Raw genomic sequence first — 5,826 nt, forward strand, 5'->3', positions numbered from 1 at the left:
TCTTTTTGTCTAGCTGTTGACGGATGAGGAGACGAGTTGAGGGAAAGGACATTTCTATGTCAGGTCGGTTGTAATCGGGTAGTCCGTCCGATGTCGCGTCAGGAAACGTTGAAATGTGTGTTATTCGGTACAATTTACATGAGTTTGGTCGAAGCCGCTAGGTGATTCGGGGGGGAAATATCTGCCTCACCCTCTCAGACTTTGAGTTGCGCGCGCTACTAAAGAGACGTGTTACCATGGAAACCAAACAATGGTGTAGCTGTATTAAAGTCCGAGTGGAAACAGTCGTGTGTAAATCTGATTTTGTCAGAAATCGGGATAAATGCGGGAGAAATATGACCCCGGGAGGAAACCGGGAGAGGGCAATGAAATCGGGAGTCTCCCGCGAAAATCGGGAGGGTTGACAAGTGTGGGAGGCGGGGGTGTTTGTGAAAATAACGGGGACAGAGCTGCTGTCAGACGAACAGCTGTACGGCGTCATCACAAACGGACGTCGCTTCACGTGACGCTCCGGAGGAAAGGACGTCCAATTGCTCTGAAGGCCCATTCCCAAACCGCCCCCCTACACCCTACCCCTGCACCCTACCCCTACACCCTACCCCTCAGTTTGCGCGTTCACGCAGAGGGTCCGCCATATTAAGTGCTGTTCCAAACCAACGAGTGTGGAGCGGTGTGGAGGGGGAGTGGGCTATCAAGCCCTCAAACAGCGAGTCTGCAGCGGTGCTGACTCAGCACCGCTGCAGACTCGCTGTTTGAGGGCTTGATAGCCCACTCCCCCTCCACACCGCTCCACACTCGTTGGTTTGGAACAGCACTTAATATGGCGGNTTTACACACGACTGTTTCCACTCGGACTTTAATACAGCTACACCATTGTTTGGTTTCCATGGTAACACGTCTCTTTAGTAGCGCGCGCAACTGAAAATCTGAGAGGGTGAGGCAGATATTCACAGAAAACAGAACAAGAATCGACAACTACTCTACTCTCTGCTCACTCCTTTCCTGTAAAATACAGGTCCAGCCCACACATATGCTCCATGGTGCTACAACTACAATAAGCATGTTAATGTTAATCTACAGCTCCGGCGATCCACTAGCACCCACCNTCAGATTTTCAGTTGCGCGCGCTACTAAAGAGACGTGTTACCATGGAAACCAAACAATGGTGTAGCTGTATTAAAGTCCGAGTGGAAACAGTCGTGTGTAAATCTGATTTTGTCAGAAATCGGGATAAATGCGGGAGAAATATGACCCCGGGAGGAAACCGGGAGAGGGCAATGAAATCGGGAGTCTCCCGCGAAAATCGGGAGGGTTGACAAGTGTGGGAGGGGCCCTGACCGACCGTCAATATTTGACGGGTTGGGAGTGAGAACGTGTTGACTAAGCTGAGCGCAGCCAAGCACAAGAGGCACATTATTGAAATGTGTGACAACGCAACCTTGTGCAAAGAGCAGATAATTCTGTAAAATTCTCCCAGTATGTTACCTCCTTCTCTTTCTTTAATTGTTTCTCCTGAGATGTGATGACTGATGGTTTCTAATCTGCTGCTGGCCCTGACCAGTTGGAGCCCCTGAGAAGCAATGAACTTCTCTCTAAAAGGCATATTGTTCATCCATTGTAATGCCTCATCATCACACAGATGATGTGAAAATGGGGGTAGTGAAGTGGCAATACCACAGAAAGATATACCTCTTCTGAGAACAATGGTGTTAACATTAGAGACTGCGATTCGGTGCAAGAGTGATAAAGTCGAGCAGAGCGAGGCGAGAGCAAGAAACAGACAGATGAGAGGAGAGACAGAAAGACAAACATAGAGACCTTGTACAATTATGCATGAGAGTGCAAGAGCTTAATTTTTAAGCTCTTGCACTAAAAGAGCAGTACAATCTGAAGCCACATCCAATTGACTGAGCTTTATTTACCAACACAATTCAGGAGCAACAAAGGTGACCAGCAGCTATCTGTCACACATGCACACACACACAATAAATACACATGGCTGCTCAACCAGTGAGGAGGCAACGTTTTGTCCATAGTCATTAATGGGCAATAATAAAGCTGGATGTGTCCTGATCTCTTCTGCAACAGAAGCTTCTGATCCATCAGCCAGCCTTTCTGCAAGTTCTGATTCACTGTGCCAACACTAAGGTCAAATGGAGGATCACATGTGTGTGTGTAGGGTGATAGGAGGGATAAACTATCAGAGAACAGGAGTGTGGGATCAATTCCACCAAAGACAGCTTGTAGATATTAGAAATGGGTGTGTTTCACCCATTTGTTTGCAAATACCAGACAAATACATAGAAGAAAAGGCTATCAGAGTGCAAAAGAGGGAGCGGAAGAGACTAGTAACCATTGCATAACTGCTTGGTTGAATCTCTGCTTAATTTCCCAGGGGGTCATGAGCAACTCCGCTCCTACCCATACGCTGCCATCCTCTATTTGACAACATGCCATCGCTCAGAAATATGAAGACAAGCAGACGAAATGCAAAGTCCAAAGTTGTTTTCTTTTCCCCTCTCCCCAAAATCAATCATTGCAATGGCCTGACCTCCTCCACATGAATCAAGTAGCCTAGAGATGCTAGTTCCCTTAAACAAAAACAATGGAGGGACCCATTTAAGGGTTAGTGCCATCCAAGATAAAGCTTGGGTTGCCCTCTCTGTTCACTGACAGCCCTGCGCTGCCCAGCCAACAGCTCCCTCTGTCCCTATCTGCCTCATCTGAAGGCTTACAGCAGGAAGACAGGGGTTTGCTACAACAGGGGGCATGATGGTCATACAAGTCTGGACCCTACAGTGACCTTGTTAGACTAAAACGTTTTTGTTTTTTTAGATGCTCATCATAACTGGCTTCCCAACAAAGAAGAAAAGAGGGAATCGTGCTTCAACCTGCTATATGTATTGCTTGTTAAAGGTTGCAGCATAACTGGACAGTCATTGCATGCAAAGGGGGAGAACATTTACAAAATGTTATGTTTCTAATGGAAAAGCCTTATTTACATAACACAATTATATATTGGGGAAAAAAGATGAAAAAAAAGTGTCTTCCATAAAATCTAATATATTAAATTAAATGTCCAACATGGCAAAACGGTAAATCTCTCTGAAAACGAGCCTCATACGACATATAAAGTGATTACAGGAATAAATGACCCATACTCTTAAGCTACACACTCGAGTCTCTGAAGTGCACTTGTAATTCTGATAATAGCCATGGGCTATATCTTTGTCTTAGTATTCACAAGCTCATTTCCAATTCATCAACATAAGCTGTTAACACCATATTCCTTTGGTGTATGGGAGTTCCTCAAAGCTCAATTTATTAAATATGCTAATTATGTCGTCAAAATGCCGAAAAGCAGCTTTTCAAAACTCGCCTTCACCTTTTTAGACGAGGTCCGGTCCACAGGAATGTAGAGCGATACAGCAGCCTGACAGGAGCGTCGGTCTGATACGGTGCAGGTGCTATAGCGCCACAGATACGGAGAGCTGAACCATCCAACGACGCGTAAAAAGCACTTCAAGTGCGGCAGAAAACGACGCAGATTCGCAAAACTGATCGGGTGTCACGGGGTCTCTTGTGCATGCAGGGTACGAATGTCTCGAACAGTGTCCGCGTTTCTTTCGGAGAGGAGCCGCGATGAGTGCAGAGCGCGAAGTGGTGCTCACCTCTCCAGCAGCTGAGCGCTACTGAACAAAAGAGTCCTCCGCAAGCTCTCTATTCAAATAGCAGGAGAGGGACGGAGGGGGGGAGGAGGACCGGAGGGAGGAGAAGGAAGAGGAGGGTGCTTTTTAGGTTGACGTAAAGACCCGAAGTTCCTGCATCCATCAAATCGCAAAACTTAATTCAAAAGCGCCTCTTATAACTACATTTACGCAATCTAGCTGTGTGAGGAGGACCCGCCGATGTGTCATTGTTTGTTCAGTGTAATAAATGATCTGATGCGGGACACAACACCCACAGAGACATAATCCCGGATCCCCTGTTGTAATGTATGAGACATGAAAGGAGGGAGAGGGTTTGTTTGGACAGACATGATTTGGCATTTCAGCCACTGCAGGCACGATAATCCCGTTCTGCCTCTGTCTAAACGCTATAATTAACAACCTAAAATTACCTTGTGTGGCAACGACCTGAGATTTACTTGCCATGGGCTAACATCGGCTTTCAAATTAGATTTACCTAATGCTGAAATTGCGACGCTTTTAGTTTGCAGGCTTGAGCAGCAAACATATACTTTTTTAACCTGAGAATTTGACTGACATGACTTGATTTGACCTTGTATGAATAGCCCTGAATGTGCTTGGCAAATTACATAAAGATGATTATGGTCCTTAAAAAGTGCACTTGCACACTGGTGCGTAGTCTTTTAAAAGATCTTGCAAAAGTGGTGTTGGTATTTGTTCATAGACAGTGTGAGCGACCCACCGCTTTGTTGCATATAAAGAATAATGATCCCCCACGAGACTCCGAGCCCCTTGCAGGCAGATTAACGCTTTGTTCAGCATAGTTGTATAATTTCAGCAGAGCATGGGCTGGTTTCATTATTTTTTTGTTGGTCTAACATTTCTTTCTTTATGCTATAAATGTATTTTTACAAGCAGTGTTCTTTTTATAGCTTGAGATGAGTTGTTGTAATGAAGGTTAGTGGAGTGTAAACAAAAGAGTGCATCGGTGCAGCCTCTGAAGACTCGAGGAGCTGTCTGTGGTGCTGAACCCGCTTAGTGTAGCAATATAAGTGTGCGTTCACATGGAAAACATGTGTGAGCCCAGGGTATACCTCGAATAGATCATCGCCAGCTCACTCATAAATGTTGCATGGTGAAATGTCATCCATCATATTAGTTTCAAAAGGCTCTTTTTGACTATAAAAAGTCTTACCTGGGTAAAAAACAAAAGACACCAATTTCAAACAATGTCCTTTGGTATTTAAAAATAACATCTTCTTAAGAGTCAACATGTTTTCACTGTAGAACATTTTGTTCCAGTAACAAAAACACCTGATTATTTAGCATATATTATAGTAAGTAAAGCAAACACAGCACAAGTTACCCGCTCACATGGATTTATAAAATACCAAAAGTAAAACTGCACTGGTGAACTATGTGTGTAAGACAACAATATAACAACAATGTACTGTCTATAGGGTCTTTACATTTATTCTGACATAAAAAGGTTTCCTATTTAGAACACAACTCTATAAATAAACACACAACCAGCGGAACATTTCCAGAAATGATACTAAAAACTGCAGCCTGAAAATGCACCATATAACGAGCAATAACACATTGAATTGATTGCATTTTCAATCTCACATATATAACAGCAACAACAACAACAACAACAACAACATTAAAAGGACTTTTCTTGTCAATGAGTCTGTTAAACCAGCCTAAAGCTAATGGTTATGTACCTGAACATAAAATGGTGCAGCAAAAGTTGATTCCTAATGACTTTGTTCTCCTGAACTTTTGTTGGAATGTTCTCTTGATATGGTCCATGGAACTGTTTTTTTTTTATCTAAAACAAAAAGCTACCAAAAGTAAGCAATTGGAAAGCAAATATATTTGTAAAAGAACAATAGGAAATACGAACATGTGATATAAGTGCTTAATGCTGATAACATTATATTATATGTTATTTAGGCATCTATCGTACGCCGTTATGTAAATACTTCGCTGACACATATACCTTGAAATTGTTCAAAGACGTCAGCAGGTTGTGATGACCGCAGGTTCTCTGATTGGCTTTTCTAGAGGTGATGACCATGGCACTGAAGCCTGCTTTGACACATGCATGTAGTCCAGCCCCAGGCAACAGCTA

The sequence above is a fragment of the Notothenia coriiceps genome, unplaced genomic scaffold, assembly GCF_000735185.1.
Source record: "Notothenia coriiceps isolate Sejong01 unplaced genomic scaffold, NC01 NC01_scaffold00017853, whole genome shotgun sequence".
Lineage (NCBI taxonomy): Eukaryota > Metazoa > Chordata > Actinopteri > Perciformes > Nototheniidae > Notothenia > Notothenia coriiceps.